This window comes from Nymphalis io, chromosome 28 (genome assembly GCF_905147045.1).
Source record: "Nymphalis io chromosome 28, ilAglIoxx1.1, whole genome shotgun sequence".
Classification (NCBI taxonomy): domain Eukaryota; kingdom Metazoa; phylum Arthropoda; class Insecta; order Lepidoptera; family Nymphalidae; genus Nymphalis; species Nymphalis io.
The window spans coordinates 6,735,124-6,751,621 of NC_065915.1; the positions used below are offsets into that span (position 1 = coordinate 6,735,124).

The 16,498-nt window shown below is 35.4% G+C and overlaps 5 non-coding genes across 5 annotated transcripts; 1 reads left to right on the top strand and 4 right to left on the bottom strand.

Moving 5' to 3' along the window:
* The first annotated feature begins 2,728 nt into the window (after positions 1–2,728).
* LOC126779369 (U1 spliceosomal RNA) lies at positions 2,729–2,890 on the top strand. Its single transcript, XR_007670343.1, has one exon. It is a non-coding gene; the product is annotated as a U1 spliceosomal RNA (small nuclear RNA).
* Positions 2,891–3,340: 450 nt separating this feature from the next.
* LOC126779338 (5S ribosomal RNA) lies at positions 3,341–3,459 on the bottom strand. The gene has a single exon (XR_007670313.1). It is a non-coding gene; the product is annotated as a 5S ribosomal RNA (ribosomal RNA).
* Positions 3,460–9,314: 5,855 nt separating this feature from the next.
* On the bottom strand, positions 9,315–9,433 carry LOC126779370 (5S ribosomal RNA). Its single transcript, XR_007670344.1, has one exon. It is a non-coding gene; the product is annotated as a 5S ribosomal RNA (ribosomal RNA).
* A 2,685-nt stretch (positions 9,434–12,118) lies between these two features.
* On the bottom strand, positions 12,119–12,280 carry LOC126779352 (U1 spliceosomal RNA). The gene has a single exon (XR_007670325.1). It is a non-coding gene; the product is annotated as a U1 spliceosomal RNA (small nuclear RNA).
* Positions 12,281–15,458: 3,178 nt separating this feature from the next.
* Positions 15,459–15,577, bottom strand: LOC126779317 (5S ribosomal RNA). The gene has a single exon (XR_007670293.1). It is a non-coding gene; the product is annotated as a 5S ribosomal RNA (ribosomal RNA).
* Positions 15,578–16,498: the final 921 nt, after the last annotated feature.

Consider the following 16,498-nt stretch of genomic DNA (forward strand, 5'->3'; position numbering starts at 1 on the left):
TTTATTAGATTAGTAATTTAGATTAAATTTGATCAAGAGATTAGTATAATATAGCGTTTATTATTAAAGCGTGAAATAGTGTTAATAAATTGTAAAGTTTAATTGTTATTTTTTATATTGATAATATAAACAAATTATTTTATTTTTGTATATTAAAAAAAATAGTATTTAATGATCAATTGTCAGGTTTGAATACCATTGTGTCTAAAATCTGGCTTTATTACCATCAACTGCTAGTTTTATTGAAGAAATAATGAAACGGTCTTCTGATTGAGATATATGTATTATTACCATTAGATATTCAAAAATTTAAATTAATTATTAAATTTCAACCTAAAAAACCACCCACTGTGGAAAATTCAACTGATTTACAACATTTTCTCAATTAATATACCAAAATATTACTAAAACGCAAAATAGTACCACGTCTCAGTTGCGGCGTTATGGATTTCCACTGATTTACGCTGATTACTCGGTAAGTAACTCATATTACTATAAGAATTATACATTTTCAGAACAATAAAAATATCTGTTTACCAAAAATGTGGTAATTTGATTGAACTTGGTAACTCGTTCACAGAAATTTCCAAAAGAATTGTTGTAACCGAAAAATCCGTCACGTCAGCTGAGAAATAACTTTTCAGCGGAACAGTTTTCGTAACTCAGTAGAAACTAAATTCGCGTTTACATTGCTAAAATACTTTAATCCTCAAAATGATATATTTACCCGACTGCCCTGAAGGATGGTAATCTTTTTCGATACTTACATAACATACGTATGTATCTTTGGCATACTCTATAACCTAAACAGGTTGATGGTTTTTAGTATTTGTTTTTTTGCTATCCAGTCGGATATTTTAGTTTTTTCCTAAAAATAATTTTTATCTTGTATATTAAGATTTTTATAATCATTTAAAATTGAAAGTGGAGCCGTATTAAATTAATTATTTAATAAAATTAAATTAGAAATTTTATAAATCAATTTAAGCTATATAATAATAATAATAATAATATCCTGGGACATTTTTCACACACGGCCACCTGATCCCAAATTAAGCTTGCACAAAGCTTGTGCTATGGAAACCAGACAACTGATATACTACATATACCACTTTTCTTTCATAAATACATACTTATATAGATAATTACATCCAGATTAAGGACAAACAGACATGTTCATGCAGACAAATGTCTGTCCTGGGTGGGAATCGAACCCACAACCTTCGGCGTGAAAGGCAAATATCTACCAACCACGCCAACCGACTCGTCATAAACGAAAGCCTTAATTAATGTTTATTAAGACACATACTAACATATTATTGTTGTAGATATTGAAATGGCACTTACTGCGAGAGTAAGAAAATAAATGAGCTAACGGAAGATGAAAAAGAAGAGAAGAGAAAAAAGTAAAACAAGTTTTAAATAATCAAAATACTACACTATCTACAAGAAAAAAACGAAAAACGAATAGGAAGAGATTAGTTCGAAACTACGATAATAATGCCCTAATAAAATTCTATTGTTAAAAACAGCACTTCAAACAAGCAAGAAAGCAATTGTATTGTTACAAAATTGTAACACAAAAAAATCCAGCCTAAAAGAAAATATGGATATAATGAAAGCCAGAGAAGTTTTGGAAAGTTAGTAAATAGAAATTTAGTTATGTAGTATGTAGGTTAGAATAAAATTCAATGCTTTTATAAAAATGTATACGACTCTACATTTTCCACCCGTTCCGTTGAGTGACGGTCCACCAAAAAAAACACAATTGGCTGTTAAATATTTCTAAATAATAAATAAATAAATCCATATTTTATGGATATAATTAAAGCCAGAGAAGTTTTGGAAAGTTAGTAAATAGAAATTTAGTTAGGTAGCATAGAATAAAATTCAATGCTTTTATAAAAATGTGTACGACTACATTTTCCACCCCGTTCCGTTACGGTTACTACGTTACTGTTAAATATTTCTAAATAATGATGGACAAAGCTCAAAGTATCTTTTACATTTGTTGTTGTGTAATTTTATTAATTTTATCATTTACTTATAATATTATTTGGATCTTTTTTTTCTTACTATTAATAGGCCAGCGTTTGACCGTTGACTTGCCGATGATGTTAAGCATCGACACGGTCTAAGATGTAGCACGCTTGCCTATAAGAAACCTGTTTACTCTGGATTTGAAGACACCAACATTGTACCTATCGGGAAATACGGACTCAGATGAAGCATTCTAGTTTCGCAGTGCGAATTATGAATGTAGACTCAAAGCGCTTCGTACGTAGGCGGGGAATCTCGAATTAATGCCAAAAATGATGAAATATAAGTATGTTTTTGTCGTTTTTTTAACTCGGAGGATGTACAATTGTTGATCACATTTTGATAAGTGCTTATAATGAAAAATTAGGAGAAGATTTGTGATTTAAGTACTTTATCTGGTTACATAAATATATGCGTTTTTAATATTATTTTACCCTAAAATCAAGGCAAAATAGCACGTAACTCAGTGGAAGAAAATACCAGGGTCGGACGCATTTAATTCGCAATATATGATAAACTACACAGTGTTTTGTGTGATTTCTGTGTTTATATGACAATTTAGACATTACTGATTTAATGAATGTTGATATTATTGCATAAAACATATGTGCTAAAAATAAAACTATTTTTTAAAATCACGCAAACATTTCAAAAAATGCCCATAAAGGAGACCGGCGAGGAGCAAAGCATACCTACCTGGCGTAGTGGACACCGTGATCATGAAGGCGGTTCCCCCAGAGCGAGGCCTGTACATTGTACTGCGGACTGGTTGACCTCTGCGATTATCCCTAATGCAGATAACTCGGACGCGTAATTTTTGGTAGTGGGGACTGCGTACGCGCCGTCCCCCTTAAAAATAATTCTATATTATTTAAATATAATAATAGCATTAAAATAATCGCCCAATAACCAAACTGTCTAGGAGCGATTAAAGTCCTACAGTCCTAGGATTTAAAACGTCACCAGTAGGAGTCGGTCGCTTTATAGAGTTGTAGGTACGCTAGCCATATTTAGACCATCGAGGCAGTCAAAAATAGAATTACAACTGGTTATCTTGCCGTTTTATTTTCGACAGAATCGAGTACGTGGTAGGTGGAGGAATTACGAGTAGGTGGTAGCTCTACAGTCAATTTAAACCAGAAACATGACGATTCTATTGTACTTACTTGAGTAAAGAATATTTTGATTATGTTTTTTTTGTTTTATAACGACTATACTACATGATAACCATATTTGGATAATCAAATACCAGATATACGCTCAAAATGAAATTTAACATGAGAAAAATGAAATATAAAAGGGCCAACGACACGCGGTGTTCCCAGGCGGTCACCCATCCAAGTACTGAACGCGCCCGATGTTGCTTAACTTCGGTGATCGGACGAGAACCGGTGTATACAACATGGTATGGACGTTGGCGATAGTTCAATCAAATAACATAAACTAAACATTTATTATATCATTTTTTTACTGTCAACTATGACTTTGTAATAAATATAAAAACTATGTTGTTATAGCTTTATGTAATTTAATATATATAAAATCACTTTGTGACGTCAGTCAGTTAGAAATCATGTAAACACACATTGGTGTTTTTAATATTAGTGGGATAAGGAATAATACCAAATCAAATAGTTTGATGATACCTACTCGTAACATAATTGATGGTAGAGCTTTGTGCAAGCTCGTCCGGTTAGGTACCACCCACTCATCAGATATTCTACCGCAAAACAGCAGTACTTGCTATTGTTGTGTGTTGTGTTTCGCTTTGAAGGGTGAGTGAGCCAGTGTAATTACAGGCACAAGGGACATAACATCTTAGTTCCCAAGGTTGGTGGCGCATTGGTGATTTAAGCGATGGTTAACATTTCTTACAATGCCAATGTCTATGGCCGTTGGTGACCACTTACCATCAGGTGGCCCATATGCTCGTCGGCCTTCCTATTTTAAAAACAAAAACCATAATTGATGTGATGTCTGATTTCGGCCATGGCGGCCAACTCGAGAAGGTAGCCAACTTTGTAAGGCATATTATAGTACACAAGTGTGTGCGTAAACACAGATGCACTTTTTATTCCCGCACTCTTATAATCAGATGGGATGGCAATCCGACATTACCGGAAAGAGGCGCGGGAGTGTGTATTTCTAACTTCCATACTCTGGGCCGCTGCAGAGAATCTTCGACAGAAAAACCCAATAAGATTTATTGATGGTTTGAACCAAGGACCTCGGGAACTGCGGAATTATATACAGCCACTAGATCAGAGGCAATCGGAATGATAATAACATAGTCTTAACAATCTTCGACCGAATGTATCAGTTCCTTGTACCGGAATATATTTAAAAAAGAAGAAGTGCGTCATCGCCCTTCATAGAAGAAGAATATCACTTTTGGCGCGAAGTTCTAGTGCTTCGAATATGCAATTACCTGAATTGACATTTTTAGTTATTAATGATTGTTTTGTTTGTTTGTTTGTGTATTTCTTATTATAAAATTGAATACTTATTTATAAATTATTTTTAAAAAAGTCATTTTCGCTTCTGGTTTGTAAAATCAGAAGTGGGATAGACCGCTTGTTCTTTTGTGCTCGTTTTCCATCCAATTAGTAAGCTCTTTAGTTCTATTGCATTTTAAATTAATAAGTGTGTTTTGTTTTTATTACTATAAAGTTACCTGTAAATTAAAGACTCGTCTTCGTTCTGCAAGTAGATCTCGTGAATATCACCGTAGTGGTTCTGTTGATCGTGATAGATTTCGTAATAAATCATCTCGAGTTGTGTAAAATATTACATTATATTTCAAAAAATATTTAGCAGTAATTCAATTTGTCTGCTTTAATATAAACTGTTAGTTGCTAATAATTGAATCGATTGCAAGATTGATTGGCAATAAAAAGACGCGGTTGCCTTACTGGAATTAAAAAGGATTAATTTAAATTAATATCTTAGGAGTCACGGCAAAATTAAAATTCTTGAAAGAAGAAAAAATATGGAGATGGCCAACGTTGCGATGGCGAAATAGCCAGCGCAAAGATTATGTTCCATTCGTACGTATTGTGTTTATCCCATATTCTGTCGCCAAACAGCAATATTTAGTATTGCTGTGTTCCGGCTTAAAGGGCGATGGAGCCAGTGTAACTACAGGCACCACGGACAATTTAGTCCCCAAGGTTGGTGGCGCATTCGCGGTGCAAGGAATGGTTAATATTTTGATAGTGACAATGTATATGGGTGGGTGTGACCATTTACCAATATTATAAAGAAAACAAATAACGGACCACTTTTTCAAAAGTTCTGTCTCATAATGTGGGACGAATGTGCAATGAGCCACTCACACACAAAATCCGTAGACATAACCTAAGAAGACAATAATAAATAAACGCATGAAAAAATTCGCAGGGTGTTGCTTTATGCTTATATGTATAATGACCATCAATAAGTCGCAAGGCCAAACAATGTCCGTTTGTGGCTTAGATTTGGGCACACCATGTTTATCACACGGACAAGTATACGTGGCATGTTCTCGGGTGGGCAAGCCATCGAGCTTATTTATTTGTTGGCTAAAGACGGACTGACAAAAAATATCGTACACTCAATTGCTCTTCGAAATTAATTAACTGCTTTACGATAACATATATTACTTTTTTCACTTTACATTTAACTTTTAATCAAACAATGAATATGTACATTAAATTAATGAAATATATTGAATTGAGAAAATGATTGGTTGGTGTTTTTTGTTTTTATCGGCGGTTATCGTCTACAGTGCTCCTTTCCTTTTTCTGTCATAGATCAAAAGGGAGAGGAAGCCATCCCCACACACTGACAATAAATTCATTACTTTTTATTTAAAAACTAAAATATTCAGTATATATAATTTATATGACAGAACAAAGTTTGCGGGGTCAGCTAGGATATCGGGTAGCTAGGATATCGCATTTCATAATAACATTAATTTCGTTTTGTTATTGAAAAAATGCAAAAGATGCGATAGTTCAGTCAAAAAACACAAACTAAACATTTATCATATGTTTTTTTTTACTGTTAACTACGACTTTTTAATAAACATAAAAATCATGTTGTTATAGCTTTATGTAATTAAATATATATAAAATTATTTTGTGACGTCAGTTAGAAATCATTTAAACACACTTTGGTGTTTTTAATATTAGTAGGATAAGGAATAATACCAAATCAAATAGTATGATGATACCTACTCGTAACATAATTGATGGTAGAGCTTTGTGTAAGCTCGTCTGGGAAGGTATCACCCACTCATCAGATATTCTACCGCAAAACAGCAGTACTTGGTATTGTTGTGTTCCGGTTTGAAGGGTGAGTGAGCCAGTGTAATTACAGGCACAAGGGAGATAACATCTTAGTTCCCAAGGTTGGTGGCACATTGGCTTCTTAAAATGCCAATGTCTAAGGGCGTTGGTGACCACTTACCATCAGGTGGCCCATATGCTCGTCGGCCTTCCTATTCTAAAAACAAAAACCATAACTCTTATAATCAGATGGGATGGCAATCCGACACGACCGGAAAGAGGCACGGGAGTGTGTATTTCTAACTTCCATACTCCGGGCCGCTGCTGAGAATCTTCGACAGAAAAACCCAATAAGATCTATTGATGGTTTGAACCAAGGACTTCGGGAACTGCGGAATTGTATACTGCCACTAGAACAGAGGCAATAATAATAACATAATCTTAACATTGTACCGGAATTGTATTCCTTGTACCGGAATATATTAAAAAAAAGAAAAGTGCGGCATCGCCCGTCGTAGAAGAAGAATGTCACTTTTGGGTGCTTTGAATATACAATTACCGGAATTGTCATTTTTAGTTATTAATGATTGTTTTGTTTGTTTATTTGTGTAGTTCTTATTATGCAGTTGAATACACTCGTAAATAGTAACATTATAAATTTACGATATATTATTTTTAAAAAAGTCATTTTCACTTGTGGTTTGTAAGATCAGAAGTGGGATAGACCGCGTGTTCGTTTGATGCGCGGGATAGGAAGTCAGTAAATTGAAACCATTTCTTAAGTAACGGTGATCGCAAAGTTTCCGAAAGTTTCGTTAGAATTAGACATATGTTGTTCCGAGTACATAATGGCTCCAATTTTGATTGGTACAGACGTATTAAATCACAAAGGATTCATTTACATTTACACAGCACCGAAATAAAACCGAATCTAACCTTAACTGTTCTAACCAATCATCGTTCATATAAACGTTCATATAAAGTTCGCGACGTCGTTAATGGTTTCATGAACAAGAGATTTATGTGTCGGTGCTTGTCTGATTATGAGTTATATCTTTGACGTCAAGAAAAATTTGTCGACTATGCTGTCACAGTGAAGGAGCGGTTTCCAATGCCACTAAGACGACCGAATATATAAGTCATGTGTGGTTAAATATTTTACGAGTGTCGATATGGCCACTGGCCTCCACCAAATCCTACACCATGAAAGATGAGACGTGACTTGACAAGACTTGACGTAAAAAAGAGAATTTTAGAGGTTCTTAAAAGGCAGGGTTATAAATAAATTTTAACAAATGTACTTAGGTTGATAAATCAACCATGGTCAGGTCAGCCCGAGGCCAAATAAAGAAGGAGTTCTAAGTAAACTATCAATTAGATGCACTGAAGATGCATATATCAATGTGGACAGACCACAGCTACTCATCTATGTTATTGGTAAATTTGTGTTTGTGTCAGCTTCTCGCCTAAAATTCTACAAGACAAAAAAACAGCCTCTAGGCGGAAGAAATGTTATCACTCTGCATCTTCTATCGCATCTTTTAAGGGGAATGCTCTGAGGACCTGTATAGATTAATCCCATGCGCTGAATTTCATCACCGGACATCGCGTCTAAATTGTAAATTCCACCCATACCATCTCGATGCGGAACCATTATTTCCCAACAACTTTTTCGTACCGTTATGACATAGAAACCTTCAAGAAAAGAGCCTACTCGTTCCTTAAAGGCCGGCAACGCACCTGCAAGTACTCCGGTGTTGCAGATGTCCTTGGACAGTGGTAATCACTTTCTATCAGGGAAGCCTCCTGCTTGTTTGCTCCCCTTATACATAAAAAAGGTTTCTTACAGTAACTGTCAATTTCATTTCAAGTTGGCTCCTCACATCGCTATGTAACCAATACCATAGTATGTTTGCATCCTACACATTCGAGATTGTTAATTTTATTTGCACTTTCATCACAAGCAAATATAGGATAATATGCCGTCGCTCCGTATCGTAACTATCGCGCCCCGAGTTGTGTGTGTAAAATTAAAATATAGGAAACGTATATTATATTCTATATCGACATTATCTTCCTTCATAAAAAAAAAAGTTTAAATGATATAATTATATTTTTTTCACACATGTTATTATAATCATCTAAAGATTATTTTCCTAATTATTTACTACCTTACCAGGTTGTTCCATTAGTCTTTACTTCTAACTTTTCAGTGATATAATTTTTTTAATTTATAGTTTCTTTTTTTTACTTTTAGGGTTTAATAAATTTTGCATTAAATTGTTTAGTTGCATCTCTATTAACAGTTTTATTAGGTATGAAGGATTACATATTATTGTATTACTTGCTGCTGCTATACCCATGGACAATTATATGTAACATATTCACGTGCAGTGACGAAGCTATCGTAGGGCCAGGTGGTGCAGTGCACCAGGGCCCCGGAGCTCAGAGGGCCCTCTAACCTAAGCTTTGAAAAGAGAGGATCACAAAAGAAAAAAAGAAAAAAAAATCTTGTTCGGACGGAGATTTCTGTTAAAAATCGGTTTTTTCCTTTTATTGATCTCATCTGTATAATAAATATTCTGTATTGTCATGAGTTATTTTAAGGGGGACGGCGCGTACGCAGTCCCCACTACCAAAAATTACGCGTCCGAGTTATCCGCATTAGGGATAAGAGTTAGAGGTAAGAGTTGTAGGTACGCTAGCCATATTTAGACCATCGAGGCAGTCAAACGTGAAATAGAATTACAACTGGTTATCTTACCGACATTTTTCGGCAGAATCGAGTACGTGGTAGGTGATGGAATTACAAGTAGGTGGTAGCTCTACAGTCAATTTAAACCTGAAACATGACGATTCTAATGTACTTACTTGAGTAAAGAATATTTTGATTATGTTTTTTTTTGTTTTATAACGACTATACTACATGATAACCATATTTGGATAAGCAAATACCAGATATACGCTCAAAATGAAATTTAACATGAGAAAAATGAAATATAAAAAGGCCAACGACACGCGGTGTTCCCAGGCGGTCACCCATCCAAGTACTGAACGCGCCCGATGTTGCTTAACTTCGGTGATCGGACGAGAACCGGTGTATTCAACATGGTATGGACGTTGGCAATAGTTCAATCAAAAAACATAAACCAAACATTTATGATATAATTTTTTTATTGTCAACTACGACTTTGTAATAAATATAAAAATCATGTTGTTATAGCTTTATGTAATTTAATATATATAAAATCATTTTGTGACGTCAGTCAGTTAGAAATCATGTGAACACACATTGGTGTTTTTAATATTAGTAGGATAAGGAATAATACCAAATCAAATAGTTTGATGATACCTACTCGTAACATAATTGAAAAAGTCAACATTTTCCCCTCTTCCCTCCCTCTGTGGTACTCCGCTGGTGATGCAAAGCAAAATCGCCATGCTGGGGATTGACGATCTCTGCGACCTTAGTCCAAGGGATTGCATCGAGGCTGTTATAAAAACAGCTTCACGGAAATTCGGAGTTCTGAACAAGGTGCGGCGCTTTTTCACGCCACAACAACTGTGCCTGCTGTACAAAACACAGGTACGGTCTTGCGTGGAATATTGCTCGCACCTTTGGGATGGCTCCGCTGAGTACCTACTTGAGGCCTTGGACCGGTTGCAGCGACGTGCCGTACGCATTATTGGCGACGTAAAGGTCACAAACACCCTTGAACCTTTACAATTGCGTCGTGAGATAGCAGCACTGAGCGCTTTCTATCGACTGTATCACGGCGAGTGCTCTGAGGAATTATTCTCTCTAATTCCTGCTTCCCCCTTCCTTCTTAAGTCCACGCGAGCTGGTTCTCGATGTCACCGCCTAACTGTGACATCAATTCCATCGCGAACAAAGAAATTTGGCAACTCCTTTCTTTGTCGCACTTCCAAAAAATGGAATTCCTTACCAGCTCACGTATTCCCCTCCTCTTACAACCCGGGTTCCTTCAAACGAGGCGTGAAGAGGCATCTTGCGGGCCGGCAAGGCGAAGGCGGCTAGTGCAGAACGTTTTTCCCGTCTGTACTGGCCGTCGTCGCGTTTGGACTCTACTACCACTTACCATCAGGTGGAGTAGAGTCATTTGCCCTCCCGGCGAATATAAAAAAAAAAAAAAAAAGGTGGCCCATATGCTTGTCCACCTTCCTATTCTATAAAAAAAAAAAATAACAAGACTCATATACAAAATTACAAAAAATAAAATAAACACTACTATCTACTACTTATACAATTTACTGGTCCAGCCGAAACTTTACAACAGCGGTTTACAAATATACAGTAAAGTTTATAAAAGAGTCGCCCGCAATAACGATCGGGCGAAGTGACGTCACAGTCAAAACTCGAACGGAGCAGAAATTGTACGAGAGCGCCTACATATAAAAAAAAAGTTTAAATGATATAATCATAATTTTTCACACATGTTATTAAAATCATTTAAAGATTATTTTTGTACAAAAAAAAAATTTACATCTTCCTAATTATTTACTACCTTACTACGTTGTTCCATCACTCTTTACTTCTAAGTTCTCAGTAATATATATTTTTTAATTTTATAGGATATTACTTTTTACTTTTAGCGTTTAATAAAGTTTGAATTAAATTGTTTTGTTGCATCCCCATTTACATTTTCTTTAGGTAAGAAGGATTTTATATTTTCTATTACTTGCTGCTGCTATACCCATGGGCAACTGTATGTAGCATGTTCATGTGCAGTGGCGTAGCTATCATAGGGCCAGGTGGTGCAGTGCACCAGGGTCTCGGAGCTCAGACGGCCCTCTAGCCTCAGCTTTGAAAAGAGAGGAGTATAAAAGAAAAAAAAAAGTTTTGTGTGGTCGGGGATTTCTGTAAAAAAGGTTTTTTTTCCTTTTATTGATCTCATCTGTGTAATAAATATTCGGTATTGTCATGTGCGTTGGTGTTTATTTATTCCAATTTTCTTCTATTAAACACATAGAGATTCTACCCCTCATAGAGGCGACGTATGGATTGAGCTTACTAGGGATAAGTTGAACTCACTCTTTCCTATTCTTGTTCCTATCTATAATTTTGAAGGCCAATATAAGTTCCAGCTACACAGAAAGAGGGGATGAGGGCCCGATTCTTTTCTTAAGCATCGGGGCCCTTGTCCACCTAACTACGCCACTGTTTACGTGTAATCATGTCAAAGATATAGTTGTTCTCGTAAAGAGAAATAGGTACTACACCTAACATAGTTTATAAAGGAGGCGTTACAATAATTCAGTATATCTATATATTTAATTATTAGAATAGTAATAATCGCACTGCCATAAATATGAAAGTTTGTGTATGTTGTGAATATTTGTTACTTCTTCACGCTTTATCACAGCTAAGATATGACGTAATTAAGATGTTTTGGTCTTTTTATCCCGTTTAACTTGATTTACGATAATAACGCAGACAAAGCAGCGGGCCAAGCGATAGTTCCTTATAAAAATAAGTACCTACATTTGAATGATCACGTTTCTAGATTGAATTGACTGTAGAGCTACCACCTATTAGAAATATATACCGAATAGAGCCTTAGAGTAAGATCAAAGGAACTGGCGTTCAGTTGTATACCTATTTTACTTTTGACTGCCTCGATAGTCTAAATACGACTAGCGTACCTACAACCCTATAAAGCGACCAATTCCTACTGGTGACATTTTAAAACCTAGGAGTGTAGGACTTTAATCGCTCCTAGAGAGTTTGGTTATTGGCCGATTATTTTAATACCATAATTATATTTCAATTATATAAGAGTTATTTTTAAGGGGGACGGCGCGTACGCAGTCCCCACTACCAAAAATTACGCGTCCGAGTTATCCGCATTAGGGATAATCGCAGAGGTCAACCCGTCCGCAGTGCAATGGACAGGCCTCGCTCTGGGGGAACCGCCTTCATGATCACGGTGTCCCCTACGCCAGGTAAGTATGCATTGCTCTTCGCCGGTCACCCTTATGTATTTCGGACTACGAACTTCGTCAGCGCGATCTAATCTACTACTAGCGACATCTATCGTCTCAGTGCCGTAAACGTAACACGATATGTTTTCACGGTTACAATAAGCCTATTTATGCCTTTCAAATAGAATAAAGTAATCACAAGCTAGCCGCTATATCAAAGAGACTATATCAAGTCAATTGTTATTTCATAGTAAGTATGGAGTATAGAGGTGAAGAAACCTTTATTTCATACAGGAAATGTTTTAAATAAACGTTTCAAAAATTGCCAGATTGGCGCTACTGTAGCTAGAGAGTATTACCGGAAATCATATTTATTAGTTTAGTTATTTAGATTCATAAATTTGATCAAGAGATTAGTATAATGTAGCGTATAGTATAAAAGCTTTCCTTTTAATTAAATCGTCTAGTACCAGCAGCGCCTCTTTGGCTTAACGGCTAGCTTGTAAGACTTATCCTTATAATTGTAAGCGTTTAACTTGTATGAACGATGTTACGTTTACAACTTTGAGACGATAGATGTCACTAGTAGTAGATTAGATCGCGCTGACGAAGTTCGTAGTTCGAAATATATTAAGGCATTCTTTTTTGAGTATGCACTATTGTGGCATTGGGTGTCACCTGTTTAAAATAAAAGATTATGTGAAATTGTAGTATGAATAGGAATATTGTGTTAATAAATTGTAAAGTTTAATTGTTATTTTTTATATTGATAATATAAACAAATTATTTTATTTTTTTATTTTTATTATATTTGGGAAACAAACAGTATACACCACATACATTATACAACAAATTAACTCGATCATACACCAATCAAGTTTCGACTTAAAAAAATATATTAAAAAAAAGTATTTAATGATCAATGGACCTATATTTTGCCATGTCCCATTCAATAGTTATCAGGTTTGAATACCATTGTGTCTAAAATCTGGCTTTATTACTATCAACTGACAGTTTTATTGAAGAAATAATGAAACGGTCTTCTGATTGTGATATATGTATTATTACTATTAGATATTCAAAAATTTAAATCAATTATTAAATTTCAACCTAAATAACCACCCACTGTGGAAAATTCAACTGATTTACAACATTTTCTCAATTAATATACCAAAATATTACTAAAACGCAAAATAAATTAAAATTTAAATTAAGATTTTTATAATCATTTAAAATTGAAAGTGGAGCCGTATTAAATTAATTATTTAATAAAATAAAATTAGAAATTTTATAAATCAATTTAAACTATATAATACTAATAATATCCTGGGACATTTTTCACACACGGCCACCTGATCCCAAATTAAGCTTGTACAAAGCTTGTGCTATGGAAACCAGACAACTGATATACTACATATACTACTTTTCTTTTATAAATACATACTTATATAGATAATTACACCCAGACTAAGGACAAACAGACATGTTCATCCACACAAATGTCTGTCCTGGGTGGGAATCGAATCCACAACCTTCGGCGTGAAAGGCAAGTATCTACCAACCACGCCAACCGGCTCGTCATAAAATAAAGCCTAATTTAATGTTTATTAAGACACATACTAACATATTATTGTTGTAGATATTGGAATGGCACTTACTGCGAGAGTAAGAAAATAAATGAGCTAACGGAAGATGAAAAAGAAGAGAAGCGAAAGAAGTGGTGAGAACAGAAACGTAAATAGAAAGTAAAACAAGTTTTAAATAATCAAAATACTACACTATCTACAAAAAAATGAATCTACAAGAAAAAAACGAAAAACGAATAGGAAGAGATTAGCTCGAAATTACAATAATAATGCCCTAATAAAATTCTATTGTTAAAAACAGCACTTCAAACAAGCAAGAAAGCATTGTATTGTTACAAAATAGTAACATAAAAAAATCCAAAGTCTAAAAGAAAATATGGATATAATGAAAGCCAGAGAAGTTTTGGAAAGTTAGTAAATAGAAATTTAGTTAGGTAGCTTAGAATAAAATTCAATGCTTTTATAAAAATGTGTACGACTCTACATTTTCCACCCCGTTCCGTTACTGTTACTACGTTACTGTTAAATATTTCTAAATAATGATGTACAAAGCTCAAAGTATCTTTTACATTTGTTGTTGTGTAATTTTATTAATTTTATCATTTACTTATAATATTATTTGGATCTTTTTTTTTACTATTAATAGGCCAGCGTTTGATCGTTGACTTGCCTGATGTTAAGCATCGACACGGTCTAAGATGTAGCACGCGTGCCTATAAGAAACCTGTTTACTCTGGATTTGAAGACATCAACATTGTACCTATCGGGAAATAGGGACTCAGACGAAGCATTCCAAAGTTTCGCTGTGCGAATGATGAAACTCAGTGGAAGAAAATATCAGAGTCGGACGCATGTAATTCGTAATATATGATAAACTACAGTGTTTTGTGTGATTTCTGTGTTTATATGATAATTTAGACATTACTGATTTAATGAATGTTGATATTATTGCATAAAACATATGTGCTAAAATTAATACCATTTTTTAAAATCACGCAAACATTTAAAAAAATGTCCATAAAGATGACCGGCGAGGAGCAAAGTCCATTGTACTGCGTACGGGTTGACCTCTGCGATTATCACTAATGCGGATAACTCGGACGCGTAATTTTTGGTAGTGGGGACTGCGTACTCGCCGTCCCCCTTAAAAATAACTCTATATGGTTTAAATATATTAATAGCATTAAAATATTCGCAAAATAACCAAATTCTCTAAATTTAGGTTATAAATAATATAAATATATAATAAATAGGTTAAAATCCTACACTCCATTTAAAATGTCACCACTAGGAGTCGGTCGCTTTATAGAGTTGTAGGTACGCTAGTCATATTTAGACCATCGAGGCAACCAAAAGTAAAATAGATTTACAACTGGTTATCTTGCCGATTTTTTTCGACAGAATTGAGTACGTGGTAGGTAGAGGAATTACGAGTAGGTGGTAGCTCTACAGTCAATTTAATCCCGAAACATGACGATTCTAATGTACTTATTTGAGTAAAGAATATTTTGATTACGCTTCTTTGTTTTAAGCCGAATATACTACATAAAAAAAATTGATAATCAAAAACCAGATATACAATCAAAATGAAAATTAACATTAGAAAAATGAAATATAAAAAGGCCAACGACACGCGGTGTTCCCAGGCGGTCACCCATCCAAGTACTGAACGCGCCCGATGTTGCTTAACTTCGGTGATCGGACGAGAACCGGTGTATTCAACATGGTATGGACGTTGGCGATAGTTCAATCAAAAAACATAAATCAATCAATCAATCAACAGCCAATCGTTGTCCACTGCTGAACATAGGCCTCTCCCAAGGTGCGCCAAAGCTCCCTGTCCTCCGCCTTCCGCATCCAGTTGGTGCCCGCCACCTTCTTAAGGTCGTCGGTCCACCTGGCTGGAGGGCGCCCTACGCTGCGCTTGCCGATTCGCGGTCTCGACTCTAGGACTCGTCTGCTCCAACGGCCATCGGTCCTACGACATACGTGACCAGCCCACTGCCACTTCAGCCTGCTACTTTTGCAAGCTATGTCGGTGACTCCGGTTCTTTTCCGGATAATCTCATTTCTGATCTTATCCTTCAAAGATACTCCGAGCATAGCTCGCTCCATAGCACGCTGAGCGACTTTGAATTTGTGGACTAGTCCCGCAGTTAGTGTCCACGTTTCGGCACCTTAATTTAATTTTCAAAAAACATAAACGAAACATTTATTTTATCTTTATTTTGTTGTTAACTACGGCTTTGTAATAAACATAAAAATCATGTTGTTTCAGCTTTATGTAATTAAATATATATAAAATTATTTTGTGACGACAGTTAGAAATCATTTAAACACACTTTGGTGTTTTTAATATTAGTAGGATAAGGAATAATACCAAATCAAATAGTATGATGATACCTTTTTTTTTCACGCTGTGGAAACCTTCAGAAAGGTACCCAGCTCCCATGGGGGGGGGGAACTGGGTTATGTGGGATTCTTACCCACTAAAACCACTGCGATGGCCGTCCTCGGCACGGATCGGAAAGGCTGCGGGATCGTGTTGATATAACGCATCCGCGTTGTATCTCCCGCGCTTTGCTCAGCTCGTGTAATCCCGCCCCCAAAGTATGATGATACCTATTCGTAACATAATTAATGGTAGAGATTTGTGCAAGC